The 19,630-nt window shown below is 48.2% G+C and overlaps 3 non-coding genes across 3 annotated transcripts; all 3 read right to left on the bottom strand.

Annotated features, from left to right (window-relative positions):
• Positions 1 to 1,994: 1,994 nt before the first annotated feature.
• On the bottom strand, positions 1,995 to 2,065 carry trnag-gcc (transfer RNA glycine (anticodon GCC)). Its single transcript has one exon. It is a non-coding gene; the product is annotated as a tRNA-Gly (tRNA).
• A 1,404-nt stretch (positions 2,066 to 3,469) lies between these two features.
• On the bottom strand, positions 3,470 to 3,540 carry trnag-gcc (transfer RNA glycine (anticodon GCC)). The gene has a single exon. It is a non-coding gene; the product is annotated as a tRNA-Gly (tRNA).
• Positions 3,541 to 8,709: 5,169 nt separating this feature from the next.
• On the bottom strand, positions 8,710 to 8,780 carry trnag-gcc (transfer RNA glycine (anticodon GCC)). The gene has a single exon. It is a non-coding gene; the product is annotated as a tRNA-Gly (tRNA).
• Positions 8,781 to 19,630: the final 10,850 nt, after the last annotated feature.

Below are 19,630 nucleotides of genomic sequence, written 5' to 3'. Positions count from 1 at the left end.
CACACAAAATGCCCTGTCAGCACTTTAAGAACCTAGCTCAATTTTGTACTAGGGATTCCTCAAAGAGGGGCCTCTGGCGATGCATTGGCCAGGAATCGGACCCGGGTCTCCCGCATGGCAAACGAGAATTCTACCACTGAACCACCAATGCTGACAATACAAGCACCCTGCATGAGGATTGGAAAAAGGAAGGCCTCGCAAAGCTTGGCACATCAAGAGAGGGCTGGGGAGGAGCCGACACGCTTGAAGTTCCCTGTAATGGCTCTTTCATGCCGAAGCCCAACATGCGTTCCCCGACAATTCAAGTGAAAAGAGTCTTTCCCCTTTCAATTCCTGTTTTTTTAATCGTCAAACCAAGATCTCTGTTTAATTAAATATGTCAACGATACCGTCGGCAATTTTTAGCCTTTTGTGAGGCACATCCTCCATGATGGCAGCACACACAAAATGCCCTGTCAGCACTTTAAGAACCTAGCTCAATTTTGTACTAGGGATTCCTCAAAGAGGGGCCTCTGGCGATGCATTGGCCGGGAATCGGACCCGGGTCTCCCGCATGGCAAACGAGAATTCTACCACTGAACCACCAATGCTGACAATACAAGCACCCTGCATGAGGATTGGAAAAAGGAAGGCCTCGCAAAGCTTGGCACATCAAGAGAGGGCTGGGGAGGAGCCGACACGCTTGAAGTTCCCTGTAATGGCTCTTTCATGCCGAAGCCCAACATGCGTTCCCCGACAATTCAAGTGAAGAAAGAGAGTCTTTCCCCTTTCAATTCCTGTTTTTTTAATCGTCAAACCAAGATCTCTGTTTAATTAAATATGTCAACGATACCGTCGGCAATTTTTAGCCTTTTGTGAGGCACATAGAAATTGGAGCAGCCCAGCAACATTCTTTCTCTGCACGTGACCCATTCTGCATAATGGCAGCACATACAAAATGCTCTGGCAGCCTTGCTCAAGGGCACCCTGTCAGCTCCAAACACACTTCTCGAGGGAAATTTTACACTAGGCATTCCTGAAAGAGAAGTCTCCAGAGATGCATTGGCCGGGAATCGGACCCGGGTCTCCCGCATGGCAAACGAGAATTCTACCACTGAACCACCAATGCTGACAATACAAGCACCCTGCATGAGGATTGGAAAAAGGAAGGCCTCGCAAAGCTTGGCACATCAAGAGAGGGCTGGGGAGGAGCCGACACGCTTGAAGTTCCCTGTAATGGCTCTTTCATGCCGAAGCCCAACATGCGTTCCCCGACAATTCAAGTGAAGAAAGAGAGTCTTTCCCCTTTCAATTCCTGTTTTTTTAATCGTCAAACCAAGATCTCTGTTTAATTAAATATGTCAACGATACCGTCGGCAATTTTTAGCCTTTTGTGAGGCACATCCTCCATGATGGCAGCACACACAAAATGCCCTGTCAGCACTTTAAGAACCTAGCTCAATTTTGTACTAGGGATTCCTCAAAGAGGGGCCTCTGGCGATGCATTGGCCGGGAATCGGACCCGGGTCTCCCGCATGGCAAACGAGAATTCTACCACTGAACCACCAATGCTGACAATACAAGCACCCTGCATGAGGATTGGAAAAAGGAAGGCCTCGCAAAGCTTGGCACATCAAGAGAGGGCTGGGGAGGAGCCGACACGCTTGAAGTTCCCTGTAATGGCTCTTTCATGCCGAAGCCCAACATGCGTTCCCCGACAATTCAAGTGAAGAGAGTCTTTCCCCTTTCAATTCCTGTTTTTTTAATCGTCAAACCAAGATCTCTGTTTAATTAAATATGTCAACGATACCGTCGGCAATTTTTAGCCTTTTGTGAGGCACATAGAAATTGGAGCAGCCCAGCAACATTCTTTCTCTGCACGTGACCCATTCTGCATAATGGCAGCACATACAAAATGCTCTGGCAGCCTTGCTCAAGGGCACCCTGTCAGCTCCAAACACACTTCTCGAGGGAAATTTTACACTAGGCATTCCTGAAAGAGAAGTCTCCAGAGATGCATTGGCCGGGAATCGAACCCAGGTCTCCCGCATGGCAAACGAGAATTCTACCACTGAACCACCAATGCTGACAATACAAGCACCCTGCATGAGGATTGGAAAAAGGAAGGCCTCGCAAAGCTTGGCACATCAAGAGAGGGCTGGGGAGGAGCCGACACGCTTGAAGTTCCCTGTAATGGCTCTTTCATGCCGAAGCCCAACATGCGTTCCCCGACAATTCAAGTGAAGAAAGAGAGTCTTTCCCCTTTCAATTCCTGTTTTTTTAATCGTCAAACCAAGATCTCTGTTTAATTAAATATGTCAACGATACCGTCGGCAATTTTTAGCCTTTTGTGAGGCACATAGAAATTGGAGCAGCCCAGCAACATTCTTTCTCTGCACGTGACCCATTCTGCATAATGGCAGCACATACAAAATGCTCTGGCAGCCTTGCTCAAGGGCACCCTGTCAGCTCCAAACACACTTCTCGAGGGAAATTTTACACTAGGCATTCCTGAAAGAGAAGTCTCCAGAGATGCATTGGCCGGGAATCGGACCCGGGTCTCCCGCATGGCAAACTAGAATTCTACCACTGAACCACCAATGCTGACAATACAAGCACCCTGCATGAGGATTGGAAAAAGGAAGGCCTCGCAAAGCTTGGCACATCAAGAGAGGGCTGGGGAGGAGCCGACACGCTTGAAGTTCCCTGTAATGGCTCTTTCATGCCGAAGCCCAACATGCGTTCCCCGACAATTCAAGTGAAGAAAGAGAGTCTTTCCCCTTTCAATTCCTGTTTTTTTAATCGTCAAACCAAGATCTCTGTTTAATTAAATATGTCAACGATACCGTCGGCAATTTTTAGCCTTTTGTGAGGCACATCCTCCATGATGGCAGCACACACAAAATGCCCTGTCAGCACTTTAAGAACCTAGCTCAATTTTGTACTAGGGATTCCTCAAAGAGGGGCCTCTGGCGATGCATTGGCCGGGAATCGGACCCGGGTCTCCCGCATGGCAAACGAGAATTCTACCACTGAACCACCAATGCTGACAATACAAGCACCCTGCATGAGGATTGGAAAAAGGAAGGCCTCGCAAAGCTTGGCACATCAAGAGAGGGCTGGGGAGGAGCCGACACGCTTGAAGTTCCCTGTAATGGCTCTTTCATGCCGAAGCCCAACATGCGTTCCCCGACAATTCAAGTGAAGAGAGTCTTTCCCCTTTCAATTCCTGTTTTTTTAATCGTCAAACCAAGATCTCTGTTTAATTAAATATGTCAACGATACCGTCGGCAATTTTTAGCCTTTTGTGAGGCACATAGAAATTGGAGCAGCCCAGCAACATTCTTTCTCTGCACGTGACCCATTCTGCATAATGGCAGCACATACAAAATGCTCTGGCAGCCTTGCTCAAGGGCACCCTGTCAGCTCCAAACACACTTCTCGAGGGAAATTTTACACTAGGCATTCCTGAAAGAGAAGTCTCCAGAGATGCATTGGCCGGGAATCGAACCCAGGTCTCCCGCATGGCAAACGAGAATTCTACCACTGAACCACCAATGCTGACAATACAAGCACCCTGCATGAGGATTGGAAAAAGGAAGGCCTCGCAAAGCTTGGCACATCAAGAGAGGGCTGGGGAGGAGCCGACACGCTTGAAGTTCCCTGTAATGGCTCTTTCATGCCGAAGCCCAACATGCGTTCCCCGACAATTCAAGTGAAGAAAGAGAGTCTTTCCCCTTTCAATTCCTGTTTTTTTAATCGTCAAACCAAGATCTCTGTTTAATTAAATATGTCAACGATACCGTCGGCAATTTTTAGCCTTTTGTGAGGCACATAGAAATTGGAGCAGCCCAGCAACATTCTTTCTCTGCACGTGACCCATTCTGCATAATGGCAGCACATACAAAATGCTCTGGCAGCATTGCTCAAGGGCACCCTGTCAGCTCCAAACACACTTCTCGAGGGAAATTTTACACTAGGCATTCCTGAAAGAGAAGTCTCCAGAGATGCATTGGCCGGGAATCGGTCCCGGGTCTCCCGCATGGCAAACGAGAATTCTACCACTGAACCACCAATGCTGACAATACAAGCACCCTGCATGAGGATTGGAAAAAGGAAGGCCTCGCAAAGCTTGGCACATCAAGAGAGGGCTGGGGAGGAGCCGACACGCTTGAAGTTCCCTGTAATGGCTCTTTCATGCCGAAGCCCAACATGCGTTCCCCGACAATTCAAGTGAAGAAAGAGAGTCTTTCCCCTTTCAATTCCTGTTTTTTTAATCGTCAAACCAAGATCTCTGTTTAATTAAATATGTCAACGATACCGTCGGCAATTTTTAGCCTTTTGTGAGGCACATCCTCCATGATGGCAGCACACACAAAATGCCCTGTCAGCACTTTAAGAACCTAGCTCAATTTTGTACTAGGGATTCCTCAAAGAGGGGCCTCTGGCGATGCATTGGCCGGGAATCGGACCCGGGTCTCCCGCATGGCAAACGAGAATTCTACCACTGAACCACCAATGCTGACAATACAAGCACCCTGCATGAGGATTGGAAAAAGGAAGGCCTCGCAAAGCTTGGCACATCAAGAGAGGGCTGGGGAGGAGCCGACACGCTTGAAGTTCCCTGTAATGGCTCTTTCATGCCGAAGCCCAACATGCGTTCCCCGACAATTCAAGTGAAGAAAGAGAGTCTTTCCCCTTTCAATTCCTGTTTTTTTAATCGTCAAACCAAGATCTCTGTTTAATTAAATATGTCAACGATACCGTCGGCAATTTTTAGCCTTTTGTGAGGCACATCCTCCATGATGGCAGCACACACAAAATGCCCTGTCAGCACTTTAAGAACCTAGCTCAATTTTGTACTAGGGATTCCTCAAAGAGGGGCCTCTGGCGATGCATTGGCCGGGAATCGGACCCGGGTCTCCCGCATGGCAAACGAGAATTCTACCACTGAACCACCAATGCTGACAATACAAGCACCCTGCATGAGGATTGGAAAAAGGAAGGCCTCGCAAAGCTTGGCACATCAAGAGAGGGCTGGGGAGGAGCCGACACGCTTGAAGTTCCCTGTAATGGCTCTTTCATGCCGAAGCCCAACATGCGTTCCCCGACAATTCAAGTGAAGAAAGAGAGTCTTTCCCCTTTCAATTCCTGTTTTTTTAATCGTCAAACCAAGATCTCTGTTTAATTAAATATGTCAACGATACCGTCGGCAATTTTTAGCCTTTTGTGAGGCACATAGAAATTGGAGCAGCCCAGCAACATTCTTTCTCTGCACGTGACCCATTCTGCATAATGGCAGCACATACAAAATGCTCTGGCAGCCTTGCTCAAGGGCACCCTGTCAGCTCCAAACACACTTCTCGAGGGAAATTTTACACTAGGCATTCCTGAAAGAGAAGTCTCCAGAGATGCATTGGCCGGGAATCGGACCCGGGTCTCCCGCATGGCAAACTAGAATTCTACCACTGAACCACCAATGCTGACAATACAAGCACCCTGCATGAGGATTGGAAAAAGGAAGGCCTCGCAAAGCTTGGCACATCAAGAGAGGGCTGGCGAGGAGCCGACACGCTTGAAGTTCCCTGTAATGGCTCTTTCATGCCGAAGCCCAACATGCGTTCCCCGACAATTCAAGTGAAGAAAGAGAGTCTTTCCCCTTTCAATTCCTGTTTTTTTAATCGTCAAACCAAGATCTCTGTTTAATTAAATATGTCAACGATACCGTCGGCAATTTTTAGCCTTTTGTGAGGCACATCCTCCATGATGGCAGCACACACAAAATGCCCTGTCAGCACTTTAAGAACCTAGCTCAATTTTGTACTAGGGATTCCTCAAAGAGGGGCCTCTGGCGATGCATTGGCCGGGAATCGGACCCGGGTCTCCCGCATGGCAAACGAGAATTCTACCACTGAACCACCAATGCTGACAATACAAGCACCCTGCATGAGGATTGGAAAAAGGAAGGCCTCGCAAAGCTTGGCACATCAAGAGAGGGCTGGGGAGGAGCCGACACGCTTGAAGTTCCCTGTAATGGCTCTTTCATGCCGAAGCCCAACATGCGTTCCCCGACAATTCAAGTGAAGAAAGAGAGTCTTTCCCCTTTCAATTCCTGTTTTTTTAATCGTCAAACCAAGATCTCTGTTTAATTAAATATGTCAACGATACCGTCGGCAATTTTTAGCCTTTTGTGAGGCACATCCTCCATGATGGCAGCACACACAAAATGCCCTGTCAGCACTTTAAGAACCTAGCTCAATTTTGTACTAGGGATTCCTCAAAGAGGGGCCTCTGGCGATGCATTGGCCGGGAATCGGACCCGGGTCTCCCGCATGGCAAACGAGAATTCTACCACTGAACCACCAATGCTGACAATACAAGCACCCTGCATGAGGATTGGAAAAAGGAAGGCCTCGCAAAGCTTGGCACATCAAGAGAGGGCTGGGGAGGAGCCGACACGCTTGAAGTTCCCTGTAATGGCTCTTTCATGCCGAAGCCCAACATGCGTTCCCCGACAATTCAAGTGAAGAAAGAGAGTCTTTCCCCTTTCAATTCCTGTTTTTTTAATCGTCAAACCAAGATCTCTGTTTAATTAAATATGTCAACGATACCGTCGGCAATTTTTAGCCTTTTGTGAGGCACATCCTCCATGATGGCAGCACACACAAAATGCCCTGTCAGCACTTTAAGAACCTAGCTCAATTTTGTACTAGGGATTCCTCAAAGAGGGGCCTCTGGCGATGCATTGGCCGGGAATCGGACCCGGGTCTCCCGCATGGCAAACGAGAATTCTACCACTGAACCACCAATGCTGACAATACAAGCACCCTGCATGAGGATTGGAAAAAGGAAGGCCTCGCAAAGCTTGGCACATCAAGAGAGGGCTGGGGAGGAGCCGACACGCTTGAAGTTCCCTGTAATGGCTCTTTCATGCCGAAGCCCAACATGCGTTCCCCGACAATTCAAGTGAAAAGAGTCTTTCCCCTTTCAATTCCTGTTTTTTTAATCGTCAAACCAAGATCTCTGTTTAATTAAATATGTCAACGATACCGTCGGCAATTTTTAGCCTTTTGTGAGGCACATAGAAATTGGAGCAGCCCAGCAACATTCTTTCTCTGCACGTGACCCATTCTGCATAATGGCAGCACATACAAAATGCTCTGGCAGCCTTGCTCAAGGGCACCCTGTCAGCTCCAAACACACTTCTCGAGGGAAATTTTACACTAGGCATTCCTGAAAGAGAAGTCTCCAGAGATGCATTGGCCGGGAATCGGACCCGGGTCTCCCGCATGGCAAACTAGAATTCTACCACTGAACCACCAATGCTGACAATACAAGCACCCTGCATGAGGATTGGAAAAAGGAAGGCCTCGCAAAGCTTGGCACATCAAGAGAGGGCTGGGGAGGAGCCGACACGCTTGAAGTTCCCTGTAATGGCTCTTTCATGCCGAAGCCCAACATGCGTTCCCCGACAATTCAAGTGAAGAAAGAGAGTCTTTCCCCTTTCAATTCCTGTTTTTTTAATCGTCAAACCAAGATCTCTGTTTAATTAAATATGTCAACGATACCGTCGGCAATTTTTAGCCTTTTGTGAGGCACATAGAAATTGGAGCAGCCCAGCAACATTCTTTCTCTGCACGTGACCCATTCTGCATAATGGCAGCACATACAAAATGCTCTGGCAGCCTTGCTCAAGGGCACCCTGTCAGCTCCAAACACACTTCTCGAGGGAAATTTTACACTAGGCATTCCTGAAAGAGAAGTCTCCAGAGATGCATTGGCCGGGAATCGGACCCGGGTCTCCCGCATGGCAAACGAGAATTCTACCACTGAACCACCAATGCTGACAATACAAGCACCCTGCATGAGGATTGGAAAAAGGAAGGCCTCGCAAAGCTTGGCACATCAAGAGAGGGCTGGGGAGGAGCCGACACGCTTGAAGTTCCCTGTAATGGCTCTTTCATGCCGAAGCCCAACATGCGTTCCCCGACAATTCAAGTGAAGAAAGAGAGTCTTTCCCCTTTCAATTCCTGTTTTTTTAATCGTCAAACCAAGATCTCTGTTTAATTAAATATGTCAACGATACCGTCGGCAATTTTTAGCCTTTTGTGAGGCACATCCTCCATGATGGCAGCACACACAAAATGCCCTGTCAGCACTTTAAGAACCTAGCTCAATTTTGTACTAGGGATTCCTCAAAGAGGGGCCTCTGGCGATGCATTGGCCGGGAATCGGACCCGGGTCTCCCGCATGGCAAACGAGAATTCTACCACTGAACCACCAATGCTGACAATACAAGCACCCTGCATGAGGATTGGAAAAAGGAAGGCCTCGCAAAGCTTGGCACATCAAGAGAGGGCTGGGGAGGAGCCGACACGCTTGAAGTTCCCTGTAATGGCTCTTTCATGCCGAAGCCCAACATGCGTTCCCCGACAATTCAAGTGAAGAGAGTCTTTCCCCTTTCAATTCCTGTTTTTTTAATCGTCAAACCAAGATCTCTGTTTAATTAAATATGTCAACGATACCGTCGGCAATTTTTAGCCTTTTGTGAGGCACATAGAAATTGGAGCAGCCCAGCAACATTCTTTCTCTGCACGTGACCCATTCTGCATAATGGCAGCACATACAAAATGCTCTGGCAGCCTTGCTCAAGGGCACCCTGTCAGCTCCAAACACACTTCTCGAGGGAAATTTTACACTAGGCATTCCTGAAAGAGAAGTCTCCAGAGATGCATTGGCCGGGAATCGAACCCAGGTCTCCCGCATGGCAAACGAGAATTCTACCACTGAACCACCAATGCTGACAATACAAGCACCCTGCATGAGGATTGGAAAAAGGAAGGCCTCGCAAAGCTTGGCACATCAAGAGAGGGCTGGGGAGGAGCCGACACGCTTGAAGTTCCCTGTAATGGCTCTTTCATGCCGAAGCCCAACATGCGTTCCCCGACAATTCAAGTGAAGAAAGAGAGTCTTTCCCCTTTCAATTCCTGTTTTTTTAATCGTCAAACCAAGATCTCTGTTTAATTAAATATGTCAACGATACCGTCGGCAATTTTTAGCCTTTTGTGAGGCACATAGAAATTGGAGCAGCCCAGCAACATTCTTTCTCTGCACGTGACCCATTCTGCATAATGGCAGCACATACAAAATGCTCTGGCAGCATTGCTCAAGGGCACCCTGTCAGCTCCAAACACACTTCTCGAGGGAAATTTTACACTAGGCATTCCTGAAAGAGAAGTCTCCAGAGATGCATTGGCCGGGAATCGGACCCGGGTCTCCCGCATGGCAAACGAGAATTCTACCACTGAACCACCAATGCTGACAATACAAGCACCCTGCATGAGGATTGGAAAAAGGAAGGCCTCGCAAAGCTTGGCACATCAAGAGAGGGCTGGGGAGGAGCCGACACGCTTGAAGTTCCCTGTAATGGCTCTTTCATGCCGAAGCCCAACATGCGTTCCCCGACAATTCAAGTGAAGAAAGAGAGTCTTTCCCCTTTCAATTCCTGTTTTTTTAATCGTCAAACCAAGATCTCTGTTTAATTAAATATGTCAACGATACCGTCGGCAATTTTTAGCCTTTTGTGAGGCACATCCTCCATGATGGCAGCACACACAAAATGCCCTGTCAGCACTTTAAGAACCTAGCTCAATTTTGTACTAGGGATTCCTCAAAGAGGGGCCTCTGGCGATGCATTGGCCGGGAATCGGACCCGGGTCTCCCGCATGGCAAACGAGAATTCTACCACTGAACCACCAATGCTGACAATACAAGCACCCTGCATGAGGATTGGAAAAAGGAAGGCCTCGCAAAGCTTGGCACATCAAGAGAGGGCTGGGGAGGAGCCGACACGCTTGAAGTTCCCTGTAATGGCTCTTTCATGCCGAAGCCCAACATGCGTTCCCCGACAATTCAAGTGAAGAAAGAGAGTCTTTCCCCTTTCAATTCCTGTTTTTTTAATCGTCAAACCAAGATCTCTGTTTAATTAAATATGTCAACGATACCGTCGGCAATTTTTAGCCTTTTGTGAGGCACATCCTCCATGATGGCAGCACACACAAAATGCCCTGTCAGCACTTTAAGAACCTAGCTCAATTTTGTACTAGGGATTCCTCAAAGAGGGGCCTCTGGCGATGCATTGGCCGGGAATCGGACCCGGGTCTCCCGCATGGCAAACGAGAATTCTACCACTGAACCACCAATGCTGACAATACAAGCACCCTGCATGAGGATTGGAAAAAGGAAGGCCTCGCAAAGCTTGGCACATCAAGAGAGGGCTGGGGAGGAGCCCACACGCTTGAAGTTCCCTGTAATGGCTCTTTCATGCCGAAGCCCAACATGCGTTCCCCGACAATTCAAGTGAAAAGAGTCTTTCCCCTTTCAATTCCTGTTTTTTTAATCGTCAAACCAAGATCTCTGTTTAATTAAATATGTCAACGATACCGTCGGCAATTTTTAGCCTTTTGTGAGGCACATAGAAATTGGAGCAGCCCAGCAACATTCTTTCTCTGCACGTGACCCATTCTGCATAATGGCAGCACATACAAAATGCTCTGGCAGCCTTGCTCAAGGGCACCCTGTCAGCTCCAAACACACTTCTCGAGGGAAATTTTACACTAGGCATTCCTGAAAGAGAAGTCTCCAGAGATGCATTGGCCGGGAATCGGACCCGGGTCTCCCGCATGGCAAACTAGAATTCTACCACTGAACCACCAATGCTGACAATACAAGCACCCTGCATGAGGATTGGAAAAAGGAAGGCCTCGCAAAGCTTGGCACATCAAGAGAGGGCTGGGGAGGAGCCGACACGCTTGAAGTTCCCTGTAATGGCTCTTTCATGCCGAAGCCCAACATGCGTTCCCCGACAATTCAAGTGAAGAAAGAGAGTCTTTCCCCTTTCAATTCCTGTTTTTTTAATCGTCAAACCAAGATCTCTGTTTAATTAAATATGTCAACGATACCGTCGGCAATTTTTAGCCTTTTGTGAGGCACATCCTCCATGATGGCAGCACACACAAAATGCCCTGTCAGCACTTTAAGAACCTAGCTCAATTTTGTACTAGGGATTCCTCAAAGAGGGGCCTCTGGCGATGCATTGGCCGGGAATCGGACCCGGGTCTCCCGCATGGCAAACGAGAATTCTACCACTGAACCACCAATGCTGACAATACAAGCACCCTGCATGAGGATTGGAAAAAGGAAGGCCTCGCAAAGCTTGGCACATCAAGAGAGGGCTGGGGAGGAGCCGACACGCTTGAAGTTCCCTGTAATGGCTCTTTCATGCCGAAGCCCAACATGCGTTCCCCGACAATTCAAGTGAAGAAAGAGAGTCTTTCCCCTTTCAATTCCTGTTTTTTTAATCGTCAAACCAAGATCTCTGTTTAATTAAATATGTCAACGATACCGTCGGCAATTTTTAGCCTTTTGTGAGGCACATCCTCCATGATGGCAGCACACACAAAATGCCCTGTCAGCACTTTAAGAACCTAGCTCAATTTTGTACTAGGGATTCCTCAAAGAGGGGCCTCTGGCGATGCATTGGCCGGGAATCGGACCCGGGTCTCCCGCATGGCAAACGAGAATTCTACCACTGAACCACCAATGCTGACAATACAAGCACCCTGCATGAGGATTGGAAAAAGGAAGGCCTCGCAAAGCTTGGCACATCAAGAGAGGGCTGGGGAGGAGCCGACACGCTTGAAGTTCCCTGTAATGGCTCTTTCATGCCGAAGCCCAACATGCGTTCCCCGACAATTCAAGTGAAGAAAGAGAGTCTTTCCCCTTTCAATTCCTGTTTTTTTAATCGTCAAACCAAGATCTCTGTTTAATTAAATATGTCAACGATACCGTCGGCAATTTTTAGCCTTTTGTGAGGCACATCCTCCATGATGGCAGCACACACAAAATGCCCTGTCAGCACTTTAAGAACCTAGCTCAATTTTGTACTAGGGATTCCTCAAAGAGGGGCCTCTGGCGATGCATTGGCCGGGAATCGGACCCGGGTCTCCCGCATGGCAAACGAGAATTCTACCACTGAACCACCAATGCTGACAATACAAGCACCCTGCATGAGGATTGGAAAAAGGAAGGCCTCGCAAAGCTTGGCACATCAAGAGAGGGCTGGGGAGGAGCCGACACGCTTGAAGTTCCCTGTAATGGCTCTTTCATGCCGAAGCCCAACATGCGTTCCCCGACAATTCAAGTGAAAAGAGTCTTTCCCCTTTCAATTCCTGTTTTTTTAATCGTCAAACCAAGATCTCTGTTTAATTAAATATGTCAACGATACCGTCGGCAATTTTTAGCCTTTTGTGAGGCACATAGAAATTGGAGCAGCCCAGCAACATTCTTTCTCTGCACGTGACCCATTCTGCATAATGGCAGCACATACAAAATGCTCTGGCAGCCTTGCTCAAGGGCACCCTGTCAGCTCCAAACACACTTCTCGAGGGAAATTTTACACTAGGCATTCCTGAAAGAGAAGTCTCCAGAGATGCATTGGCCGGGAATCGGACCCGGGTCTCCCGCATGGCCAACTAGAATTCTACCACTGAACCACCAATGCTGACAATACAAGCACCCTGCATGAGGATTGGAAAAAGGAAGGCCTCGCAAAGCTTGGCACATCAAGAGAGGGCTGGGGAGGAGCCGACACGCTTGAAGTTCCCTGTAATGGCTCTTTCATGCCGAAGCCCAACATGCGTTCCCCGACAATTCAAGTGAAGAAAGAGAGTCTTTCCCCTTTCAATTCCTGTTTTTTTAATCGTCAAACCAAGATCTCTGTTTAATTAAATATGTCAACGATACCGTCGGCAATTTTTAGCCTTTTGTGAGGCACATCCTCCATGATGGCAGCACACACAAAATGCCCTGTCAGCACTTTAAGAACCTAGCTCAATTTTGTACTAGGGATTCCTCAAAGAGGGGCCTCTGGCGATGCATTGGCCGGGAATCGGACCCGGGTCTCCCGCATGGCAAACGAGAATTCTACCACTGAACCACCAATGCTGACAATACAAGCACCCTGCATGAGGATTGGAAAAAGGAAGGCCTCGCAAAGCTTGGCACATCAAGAGAGGGCTGGGGAGGAGCCGACACGCTTGAAGTTCCCTGTAATGGCTCTTTCATGCCGAAGCCCAACATGCGTTCCCCGACAATTCAAGTGAAGAAAGAGAGTCTTTCCCCTTTCAATTCCTGTTTTTTTAATCGTCAAACCAAGATCTCTGTTTAATTAAATATGTCAACGATACCGTCGGCAATTTTTAGCCTTTTGTGAGGCACATCCTCCATGATGGCAGCACACACAAAATGCCCTGTCAGCACTTTAAGAACCTAGCTCAATTTTGTACTAGGGATTCCTCAAAGAGGGGCCTCTGGCGATGCATTGGCCGGGAATCGGACCCGGGTCTCCCGCATGGCAAACGAGAATTCTACCACTGAACCACCAATGCTGACAATACAAGCACCCTGCATGAGGATTGGAAAAAGGAAGGCCTCGCAAAGCTTGGCACATCAAGAGAGGGCTGGGGAGGAGCCGACACGCTTGAAGTTCCCTGTAATGGCTCTTTCATGCCGAAGCCCAACATGCATTCCCCGACAATTCAAGTGAAGAAAGAGAGTCTTTCCCCTTTCAATTCCTGTTTTTTTAATCGTCAAACCAAGATCTCTGTTTAATTAAATATGTCAACGATACCGTCGGCAATTTTTAGCCTTTTGTGAGGCACATCCTCCATGATGGCAGCACACACAAAATGCCCTGTCAGCACTTTAAGAACCTAGCTCAATTTTGTACTAGGGATTCCTCAAAGAGGGGCCTCTGGCGATGCATTGGCCGGGAATCGGACCCGGGTCTCCCGCATGGCAAACAAGAATTCTACCACTGAACCACCAATGCTGACAATACAAGCACCCTGCATGAGGATTGGAAAAAGGAAGGCCTCGCAAAGCTTGGCACATCAAGAGAGGGCTGGGGAGGAGCCGACACGCTTGAAGTTCCCTGTAATGGCTCTTTCATGCCGAAGCCCAACATGCGTTCCCCGACAATTCAAGTGAAGAGAGTCTTTCCCCTTTCAATTCCTGTTTTTTTAATCGTCAAACCAAGATCTCTGTTTAATTAAATATGTCAACGATACCGTCGGCAAATTTTAGCCTTTTGTGAGGCACATCCTCCATGATGGCAGCACACACAAAATGCCCTGTCAGCACTTTAAGAACCTAGCTCAATTTTGTACTAGGGATTCCTCAAAGAGGGGCCTCTGGCGATGCATTGGCCGGGAATCGGACCCGGGTCTCCCGCATGGCAAACGAGAATTCTACCACTGAACCACCAATGCTGACAATACAAGCACCCTGCATGAGGATTGGAAAAAGGAAGGCCTCGCAAAGCTTGGCACATCAAGAGAGGGCTGGGGAGGAGCCGACACGCTTGAAGTTCCCTGTAATGGCTCTTTCATGCCGAAGCCCAACATGCGTTCCCCGACAATTCAAGTGAAGAAAGAGAGTCTTTCCCCTTTCAATTCCTGTTTTTTTAATCGTCAAACCAAGATCTCTGTTTAATTAAATATGTCAACGATACCGTCGGCAATTTTTAGCCTTTTGTGAGGCACATCCTCCATGATGGCAGCACACACAAAATGCCCTGTCAGCACTTTAAGAACCTAGCTCAATTTTGTACTAGGGATTCCTCAAAGAGGGGCCTCTGGCGATGCATTGGCCGGGAATCGGACCCGGGTCTCCCGCATGGCAAACGAGAATTCTACCACTGAACCACCAATGCTGACAATACAAGCACCCTGCATGAGGATTGGAAAAAGGAAGGCCTCGCAAAGCTTGGCACATCAAGAGAGGGCTGGGGAGGAGCCGACACGCTTGAAGTTCCCTGTAATGGCTCTTTCATGCCGAAGCCCAACATGCGTTCCCCGACAATTCAAGTGAAGAGAGTCTTTCCCCTTTCAATTCCTGTTTTTTTAATCGTCAAACCAAGATCTCTGTTTAATTAAATATGTCAACGATACCGTCGGCAATTTTTAGCCTTTTGTGAGGCACATCCTCCATGATGGCAGCACACACAAAATGCCCTGTCAGCACTTTAAGAACCTAGCTCAATTTTGTACTAGGGATTCCTCAAAGAGGGGCCTCTGGCGATGCATTGGCCGGGAATCGGACCCGGGTCTCCCGCATGGCAAACGAGAATTCTACCACTGAACCACCAATGCTGACAATACAAGCACCCTGCATGAGGATTGGAAAAAGGAAGGCCTCGCAAAGCTTGGCACATCAAGAGAGGGCTGGGGAGGAGCCGACACGCTTGAAGTTCCCTGTAATGGCTCTTTCATGCCGAAGCCCAACATGCATTCCCCGACAATTCAAGTGAAGAAAGAGAGTCTTTCCCCTTTCAATTCCTGTTTTTTTAATCGTCAAACCAAGATCTCTGTTTAATTAAATATGTCAACGATACCGTCGGCAATTTTTAGCCTTTTGTGAGGCACATCCTCCATGATGGCAGCACACACAAAATGCCCTGTCAGCACTTTAAGAACCTAGCTCAATTTTGTACTAGGGATTCCTCAAAGAGGGGCCTCTGGCGATGCATTGGCCGGGAATCGGACCCGGGTCTCCCGCATGGCAAACAAGAATTCTACCACTGAACCACCAATGCTGACAATACAAGCACCCTGCATGAGGATTGGAAAAAGGAAGGCCTCGCAAAGCTTGGCACATCAAGAGAGGGCTGGGGAGGAGCCGACACGCTTGAAGTTCCCTGTAATGGCTCTTTCATGCCGAAGCCCAACATGCGTTCCCCGACAATTCAAGTGAAGAGAGTCTTTCCCCTTTCAATTCCTGTTTTTTTAATCGTCAAACCAAGATCTCTGTTTAATTAAATATGTCAACGATACCGTCGGCAATTTTTAGCCTTTTGTGAGGCACATCCTCCATGATGGCAGCACACACAAAATGCCCTGTCAGCACTTTAAGAACCTAGCTCAATTTTGTACTAGGGATTCCTCAAAGAGGGGCCTCTGGCGATGCATTGGCCGGGAATCGGACCCGGGTCTCCCGCATGGCAAACGAGAATTCTACCACTGAACCACCAATGCTGACAATACAAGCACCCTGCATGAGGATTGGAAAAAGGAAGGCCTCGCAAAGCTTGGCACATCAAGAGAGGGCTGGGGAGGAGCCGACACGCTTGAAGTTCCCTGTAATGGCTCTTTCATGCCGAAGCCCAACATGCGTTCCCCGACAATTCAAGTGAAGAAAGAGAGTCTTTCCCCTTTCAATTCCTGTTTTTTTAATCGTCAAACCAAGATCTCTGTTTAATTAAATATGTCAACGATACCGTCGGCAATTTTTAGCCTTTTGTGAGGCACATCCTCCATGATGGCAGCACACACAAAATGCCCTGTCAGCACTTTAAGAACCTAGCTCAATTTTGTACTAGGGATTCCTCAAAGAGGGGCCTCTGGCGATGCATTGGCCGGGAATCGGACCCGGGTCTCCCGCATGGCAAACGAGAATTCTACCACTGAACCACCAATGCTGACAATACAAGCACCCTGCATGAGGATTGGAAAAAGGAAGGCCTCGCAAAGCTTGGCACATCAAGAGAGGGCTGGGGAGGAGCCGACACGCTTGAAGTTCCCTGTAATGGCTCTTTCATGCCGAAGCCCAACATGCGTTCCCCGACAATTCAAGTGAAGAGAGTCTTTCCCCTTTCAATTCCTGTTTTTTTAATCGTCAAACCAAGATCTCTGTTTAATTAAATATGTCAACGATACCGTCGGCAATTTTTAGCCTTTTGTGAGGCACATCCTCCATGATGGCAGCACACACAAAATGCCCTGTCAGCACTTTAAGAACCTAGCTCAATTTTGTACTAGGGATTCCTCAAAGAGGAGCCTCTGGCGATGCATTGGCCGGGAATCGGACCCGGGTCTCCCGCATGGCAAACGAGAATTCTACCACTGAACCACCAATGCTGACAATACAAGCACCCTGCATGAGGATTGGAAAAAGGAAGGCCTCGCAAAGCTTGGCACATCAAGAGAGGGCTGGGGAGGAGCCGACACGCTTGAAGTTCCCTGTAATGGCTCTTTCATGCCGAAGCCCAACATGCGTTCCCCGACAATTCAAGTGAAGAAAGAGAGTCTTTCCCCTTTCAATTCCTGTTTTTTTAATCGTCAAACCAAGATCTCTGTTTAATTAAATATGTCAACGATACCGTCGGCAATTTTTAGCCTTTTGTGAGGCACATCCTCCATGATGGCAGCACACACAAAATGCCCTGTCAGCACTTTAAGAACCTAGCTCAATTTTGTACTAGGGATTCCTCAAAGAGGGGCCTCTGGCGATGCATTGGCCGGGAATCGGACCCGGGTCTCCCGCATGGCAAACGAGAATTCTACCACTGAACCACCAATGCTGACAATACAAGCACCCTGCATGAGGATTGGAAAAAGGAAGGCCTCGCAAAGCTTGGCACATCAAGAGAGGGCTGGGGAGGAGCCGACACGCTTGAAGTTCCCTGTAATGGCTCTTTCATGCCGAAGCCCAACATGCGTTCCCCGACAATTCAAGTGAAGAGAGTCTTTCCCCTTTCAATTCCTGTTTTTTTAATCGTCAAACCAAGATCTCTGTTTAATTAAATATGTCAACGATACCGTCGGCAATTTTTAGCCTTTTGTGAGGCACATCCTCCATGATGGCAGCACACACAAAATGCCCTGTCAGCACTTTAAGAACCTAGCTCAATTTTGTACTAGGGATTCCTCAAAGAGGGGCCTCTGGCGATGCATTGGCCGGGAATCGGACCCGGGTCTCCCGCATGGCAAACGAGAATTCTACCACTGAACCACCAATGCTGACAATACAAGCACCCTGCATGAGGATTGGAAAAAGGAAGGCCTCGCAAAGCTTGGCACATCAAGAGAGGGCTGGGGAGGAGCCGACACGCTTGAAGTTCCCTGTAATGGCTCTTTCATGCCGAAGCCCAACATGCATTCCCCGACAATTCAAGTGAAGAAAGAGAGTCTTTCCCCTTTCAATTCCTGTTTTTTTAATCGTCAAACCAAGATCTCTGTTTAATTAAATATGTCAACGATACCGTCGGCAATTTTTAGCCTTTTGTGAGGCACATCCTCCATGATGGCAGCACACACAAAATGCCCTGTCAGCACTTTAAGAACCTAGCTCAATTTTGTACTAGGGATTCCTCAAAGAGGGGCCTCTGGCGATGCATTGGCCGGGAATCGGACCCGGGTCTCCCGCATGGCAAACGAGAATTCTACCACTGAACCACCAATGCTGACAATACAAGCACCCTGCATGAGGATTGGAAAAAGGAAGGCCTCGCAAAGCTTGGCACATCAAGAGAGGGCTGGGGAGGAGCCGACACGCTTGAAGTTCCCTGTAATGGCTCTTTCATGCCGAAGCCCAACATGCGTTCCCCGACAATTCAAGTGAAGAAAGAGAGTCTTTCCCCTTTCAATTCCTGTTTTTTTAATCGTCAAACCAAGATCTCTGTTTAATTAAATATGTCAACGATACCGTCGGCAATTTTTAGCCTTTTGTGAGGCACATAGAAATTGGAGCAGCCCAGCAACATTCTTTCTCTGCACGTGACCCATTCTGCATAATGGCAGCACATACAAAATGCTCTGGCAGCCTTGCTCAAGGGCACCCTGTCAGCTCCAAACACACTTCTCGAGGGAAATTTTACACTAGGCATTCCTGAAAGAGAAGTCTCCAGAGATGCATTGGCCAGGAATCGAACCCAGGTCTCCCGCATGGCAAACTAGAATTCTACCACTGAACCACCAATGCTGACAATACAAGCACCCTGCATGAGGATTGGAAAAAGGAAGGCCTCGCAAAGCTTGGCACATCAAGAGAGGGCTGGGGAGGAGCCGACACGCTTGAAGTTCCCTGTAATGGCTCTTTCATGCCGAAGCCCAACATGCGTTCCCCGACAATTCAAGTGAAGAAAGAGAGTCTTTCCCCTTTCAATTCCTGTTTTTTTAATCGTCAAACCAAGATCTCTGTTTAATTAAATATGTCAACGATACCGTCGGCAATTTTTAGCCTTTTGTGAGGCACATCCTCCATGATGGCAGCACACACAAAATGCCCTGTCAGCACTTTAAGAACCTAGCTCAATTTTGTACTAGGGATTCCTCAAAGAGGGGCCTCTGGCGATGCATTAGCCGGGAATCGGACCCGGGTCTCCCGCATGGCAAACGAGAATTCTACCACTGAACCACCAATGCTGACAATACAAGCACCCTGCATGAGGATTGGAAAAAGGAAGGCCTCGCAAAGCTTGGCACATCAAGAGAGGGCTGGGGAGGAGCCGACACGCTTGAAGTTCCCTGTAATGGCTCTTTCATGCCGAAGCCCAACATGCGTTCCCCGACAATTCAAGTGAAGAGAGTCTTTCCCCTTTCAATTCCTGTTTTTTTAATCGTCAATCCAAGATCTCTGTTTAATTAAATATGTCAACGATACCGTCGGCAATTTTTAGCCTTTTGTGAGGCACATCCTCCATGATGGCAGCACACACAAAATGCCCTGTCAGCACTTTAAGAACCTAGCTCAATTTTGTACTAGGGATTCCTCAAAGAGGGGCCTCTGGCGATGCATTGGCCGGGAATCGGAC

Source organism: Neoarius graeffei, chromosome 2 (genome assembly GCF_027579695.1).
Source record: "Neoarius graeffei isolate fNeoGra1 chromosome 2, fNeoGra1.pri, whole genome shotgun sequence".
Taxonomy (NCBI): domain Eukaryota; kingdom Metazoa; phylum Chordata; class Actinopteri; order Siluriformes; family Ariidae; genus Neoarius; species Neoarius graeffei.
Note: the sequence above shows the minus strand (reverse complement) of the source record. Positions and strands in the feature narration are given on the sequence as shown.